The following is a 19953-nucleotide window of genomic DNA, read 5'->3' as shown; positions in this document are numbered from 1 at the left end:
ATTCAAAAGCAGACCCGTGATTGATAATTTGACAGACTCTGTGGAAATTAAAACAGCTTCTGATGTGGCTGACAGCCGTCAGTTGTGAGTGAGGAGGCGAGCTCAACAACCATCTGATGATAGAAAAAGAAACCTTGGAAAATTATTTTTCCTGCATTTCAGTGTCAAACTATTCAAGTGGCATAAGGGACAGAATATGAAAGAGAACAAACTGATGCACATGGGGCACAATTTCAGTGATTACATCAAATAAAATCTTCTCTCCACAATTTAGAACACACAGAGACTTTTATGATTGATAAAAATTAAGAACTGTTAAACCATTAAACTAGACATGATGTGATTTAAGGTTATTCATGTTTTATAGTAAAGTCACATGTTTTCATATCTTGACCCGTTCCATGTTGCCTTCATATTAAAATGTGGCCTAATTCTGTCTTATTAGGGTGAGCAATTTGTTTTTTAAATTGGCTTACATTGGCTCCAATCTTTTTCTAATCTATTTTTAAAGCGTTTCGAGTGGTCTTTGAATTACGATTGTGACGTTTATAGCCAAAAAAAAAAAAATCTATGTCTTTTTGAACTTTGTGTCTGCAGTAGTTGATCAGAAATTCGCCCCTGAATAGTGGGAGTGACTCGTGATGTGGAACAACACCATCCCCTTCCCCTCCCCATTGTGGAGCAGGGAGCTTGTGGCTCGCCCAGTATACTGTCTGTCACAGATGAGCTCTTTTTCAAACTGCACTTTTTCTTCTGCTCCTGATTCATAATAATTTGCATAAAGAAATACACTGAAATGCAATTTTAAGCTTAATTTTCTTAATAAATGTCCTCCATCATCAGAAAAATGCCACAAGAACATGATAAAAACACCAAAAAAAAAAAAAAAAACTTTTTATTGAAGTTGGTTTATTAAGTTAAAATTTTTAATAAAAAAAAAAACAAAATAGTTAACTTGTAACCATAACCAACCAAAACTGTTAGAAACTGTTGGTGTAGGAACTAATTTGCAGAAGACAGGCACAGTAGCTAAAAACTAAGCCATTTAATAAAGAAACATGACAAAAGCAACAAAAGAGGGTCTGAGGAGAACAGATGACCTGACAAGGAAGAACTCAAAACCAGACACTTAAATACACTGAGGGTAATTAATTGAAATCAAGACAGCTATGAATCACCTGAAACTGGTGTGACTGACAAAGGGGCAACTCAAAATAGAACATGACCAAAAACCAAAACTGATAGAAAACAAACCAAAGTTAGAAATCCTCAAAAAAAACAACATTTTCTATAACATTCTGATAAAATAATGGAGCCCCCACAGCCCAGAAATGTTTGTACATTCTCTGCACAATTTAGGCATACTGTGCACACAATGCATTTTTTGTGCACAACACCTTGTTTATTTGCACAATTCATCCGTGTGAAGCTAAGAAGCTATTTAGTTTACGTATACGCATTTTAAGTCAATATTGAAAGATACGCCTGACAAATAAATTGATGGAATTGAACCAATGTGTCAGGATGCAAGTTTGAGCTGCTTCTTAATTGTTTTATCATCTATTTAATTTTAAAAGGGCAAACAGCCTTACTGCATCACGGACTTGGAAAAAGTTCCAAGGCTCAGTCCAAATTTTTGTTTTCCAAAAATGATCAAATGCTCTCAAACTTTCTCTCAATTTAAAGGTAGAGTACAGCTCAATGAAAGCAGTGTTTGGACTCTATCTGCTAACGTATATATTTCTTAGGTGCATCATTGTACGCTTACAACCAGATCTTATGCAGAACAAGGGAAAGGTACTTCTCTGAAATCATTGGAAGTTGCAGCAGCAACTCTCGTGTCCTGTTCACAACAGTAAACAGATTAACTAACCCTCCAACCCAGCTACCAATAGAACTGGTTTGCACACCTAAATGTAATGAGTTTGCTGTATTTTTTAATGACAAGGTTCAGGGCATTAAAAAAGCTATCAACTCCACAACACATATAAGTATCGAACGGCCACCTACTCACTCTAAGCTGACTCACTTTGTACCTGTCACTGACCAAACTGTCCAAGAGACCATCACCCGTCTGAGCTCGTCTACATGCTGCCTTGATGTGTTACCCACTAGATTTCTAAAGTCTGTCCTGAACAGTGTGTTGCCATCAATTACTCAAATAGTTAACATGTCTCTTCAATCTGGAATATTTCCAGAGGCCTTAAAAACTGCAGTCATTAAACCTCTCCTGAAAAAAAGCGGTCTTGATCCCACTGTACTGAATAATTACAGACCTATCTCTAATCTGCCATTTTTAGGAAAAGTCCTTGAAAAAGTTGTCTACAAACAGCTCACTGATTTTCTCTTATTAAACAATTCATTTGATGTTTTCCAGTCAGGTTTTAGACCCCATCATAGCACAGAAACTGCTCTTATCAAGGTAACCAACGACATCCGCCTGAACACTGATGATGGCAAATTCACTGTCTTAATCCTGCTAGACCTGAGTGCTGCCTTTGATACTGTTGATCATGGGATCCTTTTGCACAGTCTCCAAGACTGGGTTGGCATCTCTGGATCTGCCCTAAGTTGGCTCAAGTCTTATCTGGAAGACAGGAAATATTTTGTTGAAATTGGGAGTTGTGTCTCAGACTACATGGGCTTGAATTGTGGTGTGCCCCAGGGATCGATCCTGGGACCCCTTCTGTTCAACCTCTACATGCTGCCACTAGGGCAGTTAATACGTAGTAATAACATATCTTATCACAACTATGCAGATGATACTCAGATCTATGTGTCACTGACAACAGGTGAATATGGGCCGGTGGATTCACTCAGCCACTGCCTCCAACAGATCAGTGCGTGGATGCAGAACAACTTTCTCCAGCTAAACTCAAACAAGACCCAAGTTATTATTTTTGGCCCACAGAAACAAAGAGAAAGTGTCAGCAGCTACCTTCATTCTATGTCTCTAAAACCCTCAAATCAAGTCAGAAATCTAGGGGTAATCATGGACTCTGACCTGAACTTTAACAGCCATATCAAGTCAGTAACATCAGCGGCATTTTACCACCTGAAAAACATTGCCAAAATCAAAAACATAGTGTCAAAGCCAGACCTGGAGATACTTATTCATGCATTTGTCTCCAGTAGGTTAGACTACTGTAACGGCCTGCTCATCGGCCTCTCCAAACGAGCTGTAAAACAGCTTCAGTACATCCAGAATGCTGCTGCTCGAGTCCTGACCAGAACCAGGAAGTATGATCACATTAGTCCTGTGCTCAGGTCTCTGCACTGGCTCCCTGTACCTCAAAGAATAGACTTCAAAGCAGCTCTGCTTGTGTACAAGTCTCTCCATGGCCGAGCACCAAAGTACATCTCTGACATGTTAGTGCCATATGAACCATCTCGTACTCTGAGGACCTCAGGGGCCGGCCTCCTGTTGATTCCTAGAGTCAGAACTAAACAAGGGGAATCAGCGTTTCAATATTCTGCAGCTAAAATCTGGAACAGCCTCCCTGAAGTCGTAAGACAGGCCTCTTCTGTGTTCATGTTCAAATCTAGACTTAAAACATTTCTGTTTAGCCGTGTATATGACTGAAAGGTCCTATCTGCACTTTTCTTTCCTTTCGTTCCTTTATTTTTAAATCAATTTTCAATTATTATTATTATTATTATTTTTTTTTTCTTTTTTCTTTTCTTTTAAAGTAAATTTTACGTTGATTATTTCTATGATGTATTATGATTTTAATGCATTTTTCTGTTTTGTGAAGCACCTTGAATTACTTTGTGTACGAATTGTGCTATACAAATAAACTTGCCTTGCCTTGCCTTGCCTTAAATCAGGATCTCTTTCATCTGCACTGCAGTGTTTTTGTGAACAAAAAAAAAATCCTGTAACTTAACATCAATCTTGTTAAGCTTTCGGTTTTCAGTTCTTGGTGTTTAAGACTCAGCATTTCCCCCCAAAGGATGGCTAATACTGTTGAAATAATGAAATAAGGTTTGTAATGTGGACTTAAGCTCTAATGTTCATTTAGGTAAAGCAGATTTCTGGCTTGTGCACAGCTCCACCATTGAATTTGAGATGTGCATTACCTCTGAGCTGCCACACCACTGTTAACACAACACATTCTGCATGCAGCAGTGAGATTTGCTTGAGCCTGAGGAGCTGTTCAACTCTGATTTCTTATTAGACTCCCGTCCAAGACATCAATTGTAACATCAATATTTGTCAATTTCTTATCCTAGCAAATACAAAAACACATGTTTATAACATTTAACATCTACTGCTCTCTTGTGCCTCTAAATCACGTGTGAAGCTTATAAACACGTGTGTAAGGCAGCACTAAAATAAAGAGCTGTCTAGTTTTCCAATTGGACTACAAAGCAGTGACCTGGTTCTCTGTCAGCTATCTTGAGTGGTGTGGTATTTGACACCTCTGCATGCTTGTCATTGCAGCAGGTGGTCGCACACAACACTCCATCACATCTTATCCCCCTGTGCATTGAGGTGCAACATGCAGCCTGCGTTGGTCTAAAAATGTGAGCATTTGTTTGTTCCGCTGCGGTTTTGAACACATCTTGCCTTCTCCCTTTGGGAATATTGTGCGAATTTTAAATTTATCTTCACCACAAAAAAAAATCGTTTTTGGTTGTTGTTAATATATACTCTTTGAAAAGAGAAAAATCTCGCAAACTACACATCCAACTTCACGTTGGCTTTTTTTTAAGCCTTTGAAACACAAAAAGGTCAGGTTTTCAATGAATAAATAACCTGGAAGAAATCTAATCTTTTCAAAAATCAACTCAAACTAAAAGGAAAATGTGAATGAATTTGACCATAACCTCCTTTTTTAAAATGAAAACCTGAGAATAATAATAAAAAAAGAGTTTCAGAGTTAAACCACACCAGGCTGTAAAAGCTCACAATGGTGCAAACTGTGCCCAGCATCAAGTTCAGATTCCTTTTATGTGGGGATTTTGAGATTTTAGGTAATTGGAATTTTTTTTACATTTAAAAACAGCAGTCAGTTTAATAAATGGTTTTAATGACAATACTCTGGTGGAATATTTGTTTCCTGAAAGCATTGGCTCAACAAGGACCAAGTCATTCTCATGTGTTCATGTGGGGGCAGTAATGTGCTAACAAGTTTGCAATATGTTAGACAAGTCAAAGATCGAAGGGAAATTTTTAAAATGATGTATGAACGGTGCTTGAAATTATTGTTAGTTTAAATGGTTTCTGAAAATAGGCTAAATTTCTGAACTTACTAACAATTTTGTGGTACCAAACTTTTTGGCATCTGAAACAGTGAAGTGTTTGATATAGTGCTATTCAAACTCCCAGTAATTTTACTGTATCTTGACTTTTTCTTTGTTGGAAGTATTTTAGCCATATTAAAAAAAACTTTAATGAGATTTAAAAACACTTTTTCTTAATTTAGTTATATGTATTTTTGTTTTAAAATTCACCTTTATTATAAACAAATTTGAAAAAGTTTATTTATTTATTTTGGTTTTTTTTTGGAGGGGGGGTTAATTTGACATTTTTCAAACTTTGGACAAAGATTTTAAACAGATACTGCATTGTTTTAAGCCCAGGAGAAATTGGTAAAGCAATGTTCAGCCACGGGCTGACTATGTTTAAGTAAATGTAAAGACGACAAACTTTCTTTATTTTTGTTGTTATTGTTGTGGCCACCATCTGGCTAACTATAATGAAAATCTTAAAAGCTAAAAAGAAAAAGCATCTTTGGTTTAATGAACTTTGTCCTGGACTTCATGGGTGGTCTGTGTATTGTGTGTTAAAGTTTCTTTGTAATTAAAAAATAAGTTTGTAATAATCTTCTCTTATAACCTGATGGAAAACACCAGGGGTGGGCAGCGGCCTGGTGTTTTGGGTTTCTGTTTTTTTTTTCTTGCCGTTTGTTTCAGAACCAACAGTAGAAGAGTTTTTTAACCCTTTAACTCTGGGGTTTTAGCTCCAGAGTTTACGGTCTTGCAACTACCGTAGGCTTCAACTGTTTATGTAGTTAATTCCAAATGATTTTAAAGCGGAAAAAATTGTGTTGCATATCGGTGCAAAGCTGCTTTTCTCCACGTCAGAATCAGCGGATTCACATTGATCGTGTGAAGGGACGAAAAGATATATTAAAGAGTGTGTGTTGATTGGGTGTCACTGTGTAGATCAACAATTTCAAAGGGTTGTATTCTGGTGCATTTGTTGAAGCTGATCGAAAGCTATTGCAGAAGCGTTTTCTGTAGTTTCATGTGCATGTTTGCATGTTGATGCCAATGTTTGGGTGCAAAGATAAATTATATGTTGTGTTGGAGTCTGAAATCTGCTGGTATTATGTAAAAAAAACAAAAAACTTTAATTTATTTTCAAATGGGGGACTCATTACTATATTAACTGACCAAATTGTGTGCCCTGTCACCAGTCTGCCCCGGCCTATTGGGTAAAATAAAAGAAAATGTATTTTGGTGGTGAGTAATGAGAACTTGGCAACCTGTCAGGGGCAAAGTTTATGATTAGACACAAGTTTCAGTTACAGAACCTGCATCCTTCAAGTTCACATTTCTTGTCCATTCAATAACAAGGATTTATAGATTTTTTTTTGGAGGATTGTTGAGTCTCTTTTCCTTTTTCTGTTTCACTCAAGGACAACATCCTTTCAGAATTCATGGAGATGGTGGCAACAACAACAAAGAGTATTGCTTGCCCCTTGAAATTAACAAGGAAAAAAGAAGCAACAATTTTTAGATTAATCACAGATTGAGAAAAAGGGGGAAGCTGAAACTATAAAAACCTGTTTAGTTTAAGGAGTAAAACATTGATAAATCCATCTTTAATCCTGGTGATCCACAGGGTCAAATGTGGCCAGTATTTCTTTATTATTTTTTTTTTATCATGTTATTTATTTATTTTGGCCACTGTTAATTGCTGCTACCTAAAACAAAAATTTTATCAGAAGAAAATTGTTGTTGGGTTGCCAGGGTTAAAATAAATTTTAGGTTCCATTTTTTGCCTAAATGCAACATTTTACCAGTGCTATAAATATAAGCTTTCTCATAAGGCCCGAAATGTTCCATTTTGTTGGCTTTAAGCTTCCTTTTTTTACCCTAGAAGTGCTTCAGTATTAATATTATTTATGTGGTGCAGCTCTGTAAAAAGACTAAACAGACTACTTACTGGTCCCCTGTCTCAATTTTGTTAGCCAACAAAACAACATCAAGAGTGCATTGTGTTTCTCTTATTTTCAAGTTTTGTTTGGGAAGGCAAATCAATTTTCTATCTAATTTACTACTTTGGTTTGAGAAAATATTACTGAAAAATCATTAATGTTGTTTTATTTCCCCTTTGCAAAAAAGGGAAAAAAATAGGTTGTTGAGTCTAATTCAGGCTTTCTTAAAGTCTCCAGTGGAAATGTAAACACTGACAAATGCTGAACCACTCAATGCCTTTGAATTACTGGCTATAAAAAAAAAAAAAGGTTTGGCATAATTCTGTCAGTTAAAAAAATGAAAGATCCAAAACCAAAAGTGCTGCTTTGTGTAAAAAGATGCTGTGTCCTCATTTGTACTGCAGCGGCCCTCCTCGAGAGATGCTTGTTCAGCAAGCAGACAAAGCAGCAAGTGGAGTGCAACATGCAGACACGCAGACAAGGTGTAATCCACAGATAAATACTGACAAGGAGCTGGCAAACACAAGGCCTGCATGAGTAAAAGAAAGCTGCCCCTAGAGTGCAAATTATACTGTGTCAACTTTGTTTCTCCAGGAAACAAAAGGAATCAAACGGAAGCAGGCACACAACGCATTTACGCCATCAAGGAAATTATTATTAGATTATTCTTAAGAACATGAAAAATGTTTTTTTTATTTAAAATGTTTTTTATTTTTTTTTATTTTCAGAAAGTGGAAAAGAACCTTTCCTGCATATACCTTCCATTGATGAGAACCAAAATAAAACACTGCTGATAAAAAATGATAAATTTCTAACAAAAAAAAAAGCCACAGAAGTTATGTTGATCTCTTTGTATTTAGCAATCAAGAGAAATGATTTTTGTATGTACAGGTAGTAGAAAGTGCTGCCAAGCATGGATTATGGTTTTAAGTGTTGTATGCCTGAATTTCTGCTGTTTTATGCCCCAACTGTTTTTATTTTGAAGGAGAACCTTTTCTAAGTTAGCCCAACAGCAGTATGAACTAAATAGATCCTGCAATTTTAAATACTTCTGGAGCTTATTTCTAATTTTGTGCTAAACTTCAAATACGTGCGAGCACCGCAGCAATGTGCACTTTGGCTGCACGTATTATGTGCGGCCAACGTGAATTTCTATCAGTTACCACGTAAATACATGCAAATAACATCAGCCACTAGAAAAACCAAAAAAACATTTCATTTTTAATCTATAACTACGTTGATATTCTGCAATATAAAAAAACAAAGCTCCAAATGTTTGCTTGAAGGTTTTATTTTAACTCAGCTGAAAACTCCTCTTACATCACTCTCAGTGAATGTTTCGCTGCTATGATGTCGTCAATGTGGGAATTTGTAGTTTTTAACAGAACAAATGCAAACAGGCCCACAACGCCACAGCTATTATATAAAATGGAGGTGGTGTTCGTTATTATAAATTAATGGGGTACATGGAGGTGTGATCGCATAAGATGGTAAACTGTAGAATAAGGTGTGTCAAATTGTATTTTGGTATAAATAATTTTAAGTTACATTTTTTGGATTGCTTAGAAAAGTTTTTACTGTTTTTTATGTGATAAATTAGAGCACTCTGGACCTGATTTTTTGATATCATGTTTTGTTTTTTTCTTAAGTGTTTGAGATTGAAAAAAAATCTACCCTTGATGATGTAAGAGTAGAGATTATAAGTCTATTATAATGAGAAACTTCATAAAGCCAGTTTTTCTGGTGTATTCAGATCTTTTTATCTGTGCCACAATGTCATGAATTTGAATGACAAACCTCAAAAGGGTTTTTTTTCACATCATTCATCAGGTTAAAAATATTTGTAAGTAAAAATAACAAAATTTAAGTGGAAGTTGCTCCCCTCTGAAACGTAGATCCAGTGGGATCTTGAGGAATTGCAACATTTGGTGTTTCCTGTTTGGGAAAATTTAAGAACAGACGTTTGGTGCCATCAACGGACATGCTTGAGTTTGTTTTTCTTTTTTACTACTTTATTTAATGTATTTTGTTCATCCTTTAATACAGCCATCGATTCTTTCATTTAAAGTATAGAATAATTATCCCATGCAGATTCATACGGAAGTGATGGCATTTTCAGACAGCAATTCTTAAAGTCAAAATTCATTAGGATCCAGCCAATCAGTATGTAAATTGAACGTGTAGGGTTGAGACATGTGGACCCTGGTCAGGAGTCCTGTGCGAGTAGAACTGCTCCTGACTTAAGCAGGAAATGAGGGTTATTAAAGAAAGAAAGCTGCAGAATTGTGGGCTGGAATCTGTCGTGCTTTCAGCACAGCGATCAAGTTAATGTATTTCAGGCAATAATATATTAATAAAATGTCATTATTCACTTCAGCCCTGTCTGTTCTCTTTCCGCCTCTGAACACAAAAAGCTAAATTTTTCCCCCAACATGGCTGCCGATTTCATTTTGCACCAGCTGTGACTCTGACTGGATAAGCTAATCAGATGCCGCCTTAGGGATTACATTCCTTATCATATCTCTGCCACCAGTCAGGTTAAGCATATTGCCATGTCTTAACTCTTCTTAATAAAGCAACATTTTTAATCAAGATTTGCGTAAAGCCACCCACTCAGTTAATTGGTTTTTATTATATTAGAAAGGATTGTATGGCGGCCAACTTAGAAGGACTGGATTGAATTGAAGTGCATGCATGCACTGCTGATTCACTCCCAGAGACTCCACAACTCTAATTTGCTCCATCACTGCAAATCACTGGGTAAACGCTTTAATGCAAGACTGGTACAACCACTGGTAAGTGTGACGGGAATACAGACGGCTTGGCTTTCGTGAATGTCAGGCAGTGATTGTATAAATGTATCTTATCAGGCCCACTATATATATATTTATACATACACTGTCCAAAAATATAAACGCAACACTTTTGTTATTGCTCTCATTTTTTATGGTATGGACTCACAGATGTGACACATTTTCCACATACACAAAATAACCAGTTCTCTGAAATATTGTTCACAAATCTGTCTAAATCTGTGATAGTGAGCACTTCTCCTTGATAGGATGGTAATGGCAAACCAACCAGACCAACTACCAAATTGTAGTGGTGGATAAAGAACAGAGGAAAGCCGTTGTGGTGGCAGTGCCAACCGATAAGAACATCAGGAAGAAGGAACATGAGAAACTGGAGAAATACCAGGGACTCAGAGAAGAACTGAAGAAAGCCTGGAAAGTGAAGGTGACAGTGGTGGTAATTGTGGTAATTGGAGCACTTGGGGCAGTAACCCCCCCCCTGGAGGAGTGGCTACAGCAGGTCCCTGGAAAGACCTCAGACCTCTCAGTCCAGAAAAGCGCAGTGCTAGGAACAGCTAAGATACTGCGCAGGACCCTCAAGCTCCCAGGCCTCTGGTAGAGGACCCGAGCTTGGAGGAGAAAACCACCCGCGGAGGGTGAGAGTTGAGTTTTATATATATATATATATATATATATATAAAACTCAACTCTCACCTCAACTATATACCGGCTGGGTAGCTCGGTTGGTAAGGTGCAGGACTGTCATGCAGGAAACCCGGGTTCGATTCCCAGGGCGGAATGAACAATTAATGGCAATGAAAAATGGGGCAATTACCATAACAATGACGGGCAATTAACATCACCCAGTGAGGGTCCTTGGGCAAGACCCTTAACGCTACCGCCTACCTCACAACATGAGAGACAATGAACCACATGTCATGCCGGCTCAGACGTCGCCCGGCCAAACAAGGTCTGCGTCAGGTGCTGAGGGACCAGAGCACCCTGATGGAAAGTGGGCTACTGGAACAAGACGGAAATGGACTAGATGTGAGAACAAGGTTCTGTTAGGATGCTACTACTCAAGTGATCCCACCCAGAGGGGTTACATGCAGAGAATGTGGAATGAATGGATGCTTCGAAACCCACAATCAGGGCTAACTGCCAAACAACTGGTAGCCCAGTGCTCTAACATCCACAAACGGCAACTCCTATCACAACTTGAGATTGAAGCAATACAATACAATGCCACGGGAGAGCCAGAACAACAGGTCAGAGAGGAGGTTATACCACACTCCCACCCTGAGATAGGGTACACAGCCCCAACAACCACAATTACACTGAGCGAGGCGGGAACTGACCTGAAAGACAAGATCATGTCTACAATGAACACTAGGCAACCCCGACACCAGCTACAACGGTTAAGTGATGAACCGCCTGAAAGTCTACTGGAAACTGTGAATGAAGCATTGAGGGCAATTCCTACCACAACCATCACAGAAACCAATGAACTGGTTTACACTTCAGCAGCAGTGATCCTTGAGATGCTTGGCTATAAGAGCAACCATGGAAGAAAACAGTACCCACCATGGAAGCAACGGTTAGAGGCCAAAATCAAGGCAACTCGGAAGGATGTGAGTAAGCTGACAGAGGCTCAAAGAGGTACAATGAGAAAGCAAGTACCTAAGAGATACAGCCAGATGTCCATACCTGAAGCACTGGAAACTTCCAAACAAAGGCTCCTAGCCTTGAGCAGCCGCCTAAAGGGGTACACAAGAGACAATGAAGCCAGACGAATAAACAGGCTCTTCGCAACTCAACCTGCAAAAGTGTACGCTCAGTGGCAGGGTCAAAACTGCCGAGCAGACCCACCAAGGCTGGAAACTGAACAGTACTGGAAAAGTATGTGGGAGAAAGAGACAGCACATAACAGCAATGCCCAGTGGCTGGTCTCTCTGAGAAAAGAACATAGCAACCTCCCTGAACAGAATCCAGTAACCATCACAGTGGCTGACATCCAAGAAAGAGTCTCAGGTATGAAGAACTGGACAGCACCGGGCCCTGACATGATACATGCCTACTGGCTAAAGAAGCTTACCGCACTCCACGAGCGCCTGGCAGCACAAATGAACCAGCTGCTTAGGGATGGGACTCACCCCGAATGGCTAACGGAAGGGCGAACGATCCTGATCCAGAAGGATCCCTCAAAGGGTGCAATCCCATCCAACTACCGGCCAATAACCTGTCTGTCCACAACATGGAAGCTCATGTCAGGCATCATTGCAACCAAGATAAACAGGCACATGGATCAATTCATGAGTAACACACAGAAGGGCATTGGTAGAGACTCCAGAGGAGCCAAACACCAACTCCTGGTCGACAGAACAGTCGCCCAAGACTGCAAGTCACGACACACCAACGTGTGCACAGCCTGGATTGATTACAAGAAGGCCTATGACTCAATGCCACACACATGGATCACTGAATGCTTGGAGCTGTACAACATCAACAGGACTCTAAGAGCCTTCATAGGAAACTCGATGAAGCTGTGGAAAACCACCCTTGAAGCCAATGGGAAGCCACTTGCACAAGTGTCCATCAAATGTGGGATATACCAAGGTGATGCTCTGTCCCCACTGCTGTTCTGCATAGGTCTGAACCCCCTCAGCCAAATAATCAACAAGACTGGCTATGGATAACGACTCAGAAATGGGGCCAACATCAGTCACCTCCTCTACATGGATGACATCAAGCTATATGCTAAGAGCGAGCGTGACATTGACTCCCTGATCCACACCACCAGGATCTACAGTACTGACATTGGGATGTCATTCGGGCTCGAGAAATGCAGCCGGATGGTGACAAAGAGAGGCAAGGTAGTCCACACAGGAGGGGTCTCACTCCCAGAAGGAACAATAACAGACATCGAGGACAGTTACAAGTACCTTGGAATTCCCCAGGCAAATGGCAACCTGGAGCAGGCAACAAGGAAAGCTGCAACAGCTAAATACCTCCAACGAGTAAGGCAAGTCCTGAGAAGCCAGCTCAATGGCAAAAATAAGACCCGGGCAATAAACAGCTACGCACTGCCAGTTATCAGATACCCTGCAGGAATAATAAGATGGCCAAAGGAAGAGATACAGACCACAGATGTTAAAACACGAAAGCTCCTCACCATGCATGGAGGGTTCCACCCCAAATCCAGCACACTGAGACTGTATGCTAGCCGCAAGGAAGGAGGCCGAGGACTAGTGAGTGTAGAAGCCACTATCCAGGATGAAACATCCAAGATGCATGAGTACATCAAGCTCAAGGGCCCAAATGACAGTGTGCTCAGTGAATGTCTCAGGCAATGGAGAGCAGAGGACACATTGCTGGAGGACAGATCCTCATGGGAGGAAAAACCCCTGCATGGGATGTACCACCGGACCATAACTGAAGTGGCTGATATCAAGAAGTCCTACCAATGGCTAGAAAGGGCTGGCCTACAGGACAGTACTGAAGCGCTCATCCTGGCAGCTCAGGAACAAGCCCTGAGCACCAGAGCGATAGAGGCTCAGATCTACCACACCAGACAAGACCCAAGGTGTAGGCTGTGCAAAGAGGCCCCTGAAACAATCCAGCACATAACTGCAGGATGTAAGATGCTGGCAGGTAAAGCATACATGGAGCGCCACAATCAAGTGGCTGGAATAATATACAGGAACATGTGTGCAGAATATGAACTGGAAACCCCAAGGTCAAAATGGGAAACACCTCCAGAGGTGGTAGAGAATGAGAGGGCAAAGATCCTGTGGGACTTCCAGATCCAGACTGATAGGATGGTAATGGCAAACCAACCAGACATTGTAGTGGTGGATAAAGAACAGAGGAAAGCCGTTGTGGTGGATGTGGCAGTGCCAAGCGATGGGAACATCAGGAAGAAGGAACATGAGAAACTGGAGAAATACCAGGGACTCAGAGAAGAACTGGAGAAAGCCTGGAAAGTGAAGGTGACAGTGGTGCCTGTGGTAATTGGAGCACTCGGGGCAGTAACCCCCAAGCTGGAGGAGTGGCTACAACAGATACCTGGAAAGACCTCAGACCTCTCAGTCCAGAAAAGCGCAGTGCTAGGAACAGCTAAGATACTGCAGGACCCTCAAGCTCCCAGGCCTCTGGTAGAGGACCCGAGCTTGGAGGAGAAACCACCCGCGGAGGGGCGTTTTTTTTATATATATATATATATATATATATATATATATATATATATATATATATATATATATATATATATATATATTCCTAAAAAGCACATAACAATTATTATTAAAAGTAAAGTTTGCTTGAAAGGCTATTCTAATACTTCAGGGATTTGGTAAAAAAATACATCCTTACCCAGAATAATTTGATACCTAAAGTGTTAACAGAGGATGAAATAAATCAAAATACAGAAAAAATGGCGGACTTTTGGTGAAATTAGACCTGTAGAAAATAGAACATGAAATTACAGATCTTTTTCCCTTTCTTTCTTTCTTTTACTTGCCCTGTCAAACAGCTGAGCAGACAGATAAGAGCTTAAGGCCTCTTGTGTTGGGCATATTTTACTGTTACAACTTGCATGGGAGCTCCAAACTCAGAATCCTTTTACCAACATCACTGCCCATCCTCTCAACATGTCTAAACCATCTTAAGCTGTTTCCCTGCATTAATCTCCAAAACCTGAGCTGTTCCTCTGATGAATTCTTTCCTGATCCTATCCCATCCTGGTCATTCTGTGAGAGAAAAAATTCAGGTAAAAAATGAAGCTTCTTAAAAGGTATTACTATTATGTTTTGCTGTAGCATATTTTATAGTTAAATAGAAAAATATATACCATTTTAAGTTGGAGTTTATATGTGATGCGGTCATTGATTTAAAAACAATTACATGTAACATTTTTTAATGGATAAACAACCAAAGCAACATGAAATGTAATCAAAACAAAGCTTTGGTATCAGTCAGTTTTGATAAACAACCACCAAGGAAGAATTCAACCGGATCTTGGGAGGCCTAAAGCTGCCTTGCTGAGGTAATTTGAAGAACCTTGAAGTGGCAGGTGAGTCTGAGCTCATCTGACAGCTCTTAGGAAATGAAGGCTCTGCCCTTGTGCCACCTGCGACTGATCACCTCTTTCTTCTTATTTCTCACAAACCTCTCAATGTCCTTCAAAGAATGAATTTTTGGCTTCAACAGATATCCACTAAACATCTGCTATGAAAACAATGACTATGTCAGTATACTATAAAGCAAGTGAATAAGTCCTGTGCTAAGGTGTTAGTAAATTGGAAGAATCCGTTTCTTTTAACTGCAGAAGTGGGTGCATCTCCAAAACAGTCAAGTCAAAACTTGACTAATGCATATGTGACACAAATGTTGGTACCCTAAAATCTATACAGTAGTTTGAACTGAAGGATTTTCGTTCCGTAAAAGAAAGATGTAAGGAGATCCCAAGCTGAGGGTGAAGATGTGCTGAATGAATTATTTTTTTCCTCTCATCAAGTCGAAATGTTCACAAAACAAGCTGAGCTGTGAAATAAAACCACTGTCATCTGGTGGAAAAGGCAGGAAAATCCATGAGTCATCAGCATAGACATGAGAAAAAAACAAATTTTGAAGTAAATGATAAATCAAACTATATTATGGGTTGAGAAGAGAAACACACCTTTATAAATATAGAAATGTGCACAACCCAAGAGACATGCAATCTTTTTTTGATAACATTTGCAAGCAAGTCTGATGGGATCACAGTCCTGCATGTGAAATTGCCTGTTAAATAACATTCATTTTACCATGATTGACTTTATGCTGGTCTGTGATCCAGTCACCATTTTCTCGTTAACATTTGCAAACCAGCCATGATGAAGTTGAACAGGCCCCTTCTTATCCAGACTCACCTGCCAGGATGAAGGCGACTGCTGCTTGGTACAGAGACAACGGGATGTAGCTGACATGGAAATAGTCAACTGCACCAGCAGGAAATTAGGAAACACACTTGCACCACCTGCGCCATGCTCCATATGCCTGTGGCAAGATGGGGGCCATACAGCGCTGTCAAGGGCTCTTTAGCTGTAGGCATGATGACAGGCCACATTTACATGGAGAGAAAAGACAACAGAAGACAGTCAGCCAGCTTCAGAACCCAGTAGGGCAGGCTTTGACTTTGTAAATTATACAACTCACCAAAATATACTTCGGTATTTGAGTAAATGTCCATAAAAATGAACAACTAAATACAAAAACTTGTTGTTTTGCTTTTCAAATACGCAAAAAAAATTGTGTTACCTCCTATTTCTTTTTGATCTGTAGGTATTTAAAGCTTTTACTTGATTTCACATCTACATTCACAGAAATTTTTTTATCGTCACATCCTGACAGAAGATCAATCCAGCCCAGCCAACCAGAGGAAACTGTAGTTTCAGTGTCTTGCTCACAAGACTACATCAAATGTGCCACATTAGCTCAACTGTGTCACCCAAACAGTTTGTTTTTTGTAACTTTTTTTTATATTTTGCGTTGTCATTATACTGTTTCCACCAGCGCTGTCTACGCACCATTCTTGGCATCCATTTGAGCGATTTTGTCACCAATGTCGAAGTCCTCGAGAGGGCAGGCATCCAAAGCATAGAGGCCAGGCTTCTTAAGTCGCAACTGCGGTGGGCTGGACATGTACAACGGATGGAGGACCACAGACTGCCAAAGATCACTCTGTATGGCGAACTTGCATCAGGCCAGCGAGATAGAGGGGCACCGAAAAAGAGATACAAAGACTCTCTCAAGAAATCCCTTGGTGCTTGCAACATCGACCATCGTCAGTGGTCTACTCTGGCAAAATATCGTGACACCTGGCGCCAGTACATCAAAGACGCTGTCTCCTCTTTTGAAGACAATCGGCGGATGAGTCTAAAAGACAAACGACAAAGGAGAATAGTCGGCCTCATGACTGCACCGAATCCAGAACAGACTTTCACCTGCAGCCTCTGCTGCAGGGTCTGCCTTTCCCACATTGGATTGCTCAGGCACGAGCGAGCTTGTACACGACATGGACAGCCCTCTTCATAATCTTCGTTTACGAAGCCTCGCCATGACAATGAAGTAGTCCTTACTTGTAACTTAAGCAATGTGAAGGCAAACTCCACCTATCCTCTGATATTTATTTAAAGTTGAAAAAATAACCGTTTCATTCGAGGTCTTGAATTCTTTTAAGTATTAATACCTTTTTTAATATAACTGGTTTTCCACATTTGCATGTTTCATCTGAATAAAAAATAAAAATTATTTTTGTAAAATAAAAATACAAAAATGTTTCTCTCTTTTCGCCACCAAATGAAAAATCTGTGAAAACAAGGGTGTGGATTTACAAAGTAAAGAATCCAGATAGAAATACTTTTGCTGATAAATTTACTCTCTTGATAATTTCACCATATTCCTATCAGTTTAAAAATGCACAGGAAGTTCTCACATCAGTAGGAAACAGAAAATAATTAATATGGAACATCTTGCAAGTCAGGAGAAATAATGTGTCACTTGTGTTTCTCTTTTGTTTTGTTTTTTTATGTCAAAGAAGCAGCTGGTGACAAACATGTCTGAAAGGTGATTCATGGAAAATACCATCTGCCCTGTTGTGCTTTAGTCAGACACTAGTCTGCTGTTTCTGAAAGTAGCAGTAAAAATGACGGATTCTTCAGTGGCGTTAGTTTCCCACCACCTCCTGCTTTAGACCATGACCTCTGCTGATGACTGATCCGATATAACAAATTCGAAAAATAGCTTTTGCTGATCCTGGAATATCAGAAACCAACTAAATAGACCAGGGACTAAGCACAGTTTTACGACAATGTTTTAGACTGCTTAGATTAAGGCTCTACTGTCAACGTGAAATACTTTCACAAATTCCTGATGCAATATAATATAAGATTTACCATCACACATTTCTGAATCTGGAGAAACAGTGATGTGTCCACACACTAGTCATTTGGTGTGTTTATTAGTGTTTTTATGTAAGTTAGTGCACATTATTCTTGCTCCTGTCTTTGGGAGCCAGTTTAGCTTGTGCTGGTTTGCGGCGCCTTCTGTCCGTGAAACCAGGGTTCAAATCCGGGCTGCTCCCTGTTCCCTTCTCTGCTTCTGTGCCGGTCCCAAGCCCGGATAAATTGAGAAGGTTGCATCAGGGAAGTCATCCGGCGTAAAACATTGCCAAGTTAACCATGCAACTCCTCCTCGAAAGAGAGGTTGTTTCACTGTGGCAACCCCTGATGGGATGAGCCGAAAGAGAACGAAGAAGATTCTTGCTCCTGTCTTTGTGTTTTCTTTTATTAATTTTTTTTTTTTTTTTGCTGTGCAAACCTTTAAGAGTCCTTAAAGGAAAACAGGGTGCTGTTGTTTTGATTTTTGTTAGACAAACATATGTGCAAAAATATAATTTATGTTTTAAAAAATGGATCAATAATTAAAGGAATACACCAACATTTAAAAAAAATGGATATGCAATCCTACATGGAATACAAACTCAAGGTAAGAAAAAGGAATCTTTGATGTTTTATATACAGGAGGGCCACATAGAGTGAATCACACCTTAGAGGTAGCCTGCAATGTGTCCCAAATTGGAAGCTACATTAGCAGTGTGAAAAGTAGATCCTCCTCCAGTTCTAAAGGTGAAAGAACAAAGATCATCTGGTTCCTGGAAAATCTTCAGAATTGTGAAGCACCACTAAAGGAAACAAGAAAATAGTGGAGAGAGTATTAGTAGAAAATAATAAAACAGAGTGTGAAACTAGGCATACCTACTGATTCTGTGAGAATGCTGAAGATAAATTGTTATCAAATTTCAGATTGGTAATTATGGCTAAACTGTAATCTGAGCCACAAACAAGCTTTGAACTGTGGAAGAAAACCGATGGACGGGTGGACGAAATGTAAAATTCAAATATGTACAATTGAACCAAAACATTGTTGTAAAGAATTTTTTAATATTATGGTGTCTGCTTTACTGCACATCACCAGCAATATCTAAATAACACCTGTCTATGACCTACTATAACCCTTTGACAGTCTACGTGATCAACAGGAATCAGCTAATTTTGACACAGAGAAAAGGGGATTTTCATTTTACTTTACGAATGTCTATCTAATATAGACATATATATATATATATATATATTTAAAAAAGCATAACGGCAAAAAGCTGCTTTTCTCCACAACAGAATTATCTGGAATTACATTAATTCCATTAACAGTTAAAGGGCTATGATGGTCAAAAGAATGTCAACACTGGAGCTAAAAGTCGGTGTTAAAGGGTTAATAATATTGACAAGACATTCAGGTCATTCTAAAAGATATTACTTTGGAGGAAAGTTGGGCCAGACCACATTTTTGCGTCAGATAATTTAACAAGCTTGCTAAACAAAAGTCGAAATGCAAAATTGGTCATTTCTGTAGTGTGCATTTTAAGTTATTACATATTTATGCTAAAGTTGCTGAGTAGATATGGGACACATGAAAAAAAACTGTGACCAGAAATAGAAATAGACATAAATCAATCTATCCATTCGTTCCTAATTTAAATTTCTGATGCCCCCTTTTCTAAAGTCTGCTAATGAAGTTTTGTTATTCAACCAGACATATGTGTGGATCATTTACCTTGTTATCAAAGTAAACGGTCAAATATTAATTTGTTGATTGCTGGGACAAACTTTCTCAGTTCAGACGGAACTTGAGTTGTGAACAAGTGGCTTTTAAAAATTCCATATTTTGCTATAAAGAGTGACAAACTGTGATGCATAAATACTTGGGTACAAGAGTCTCATTGGATCAAATCTACTTGTGAATAGTGCATGTAGCTCACATTCATACCAACACTCAAGGTCAGGGACACCTACAGTCTGAAATGCAACTATCACTGCAGAAGCAAGTTCTGTTAGGCTGATAAAAGAAATGAAAAGGAGGTCCTAGAGAGGAACACTAATGTGACTTATCTGCAG

The 19953-nt window shown here is 39.3% G+C and overlaps 1 long non-coding RNA gene across 1 annotated transcript; it reads right to left on the bottom strand.

Moving 5' to 3' along the window:
- Positions 1–14407: 14407 nt before the first annotated feature.
- Positions 14408–19151, bottom strand: LOC144991217 (uncharacterized). The gene is made up of 3 exons (XR_013655194.1): positions 18548–19151; positions 16528–16876; positions 14408–16042 (listed from the first exon to the last, which is right to left on the bottom strand). It is a non-coding gene; the product is annotated as an uncharacterized LOC144991217 (long non-coding RNA).
- Between the last annotated feature and the right edge of the window lie 802 nt (positions 19152–19953).

Source organism: Oryzias latipes, chromosome 3, assembly GCF_053564925.1.
Source record: "Oryzias latipes strain Hd-rR chromosome 3, Olatipes_Hd-rR_3.1".
Classification (NCBI taxonomy): domain Eukaryota; kingdom Metazoa; phylum Chordata; class Actinopteri; order Beloniformes; family Adrianichthyidae; genus Oryzias; species Oryzias latipes.
This window is presented reverse-complemented; position numbering and strand designations above follow the sequence as displayed.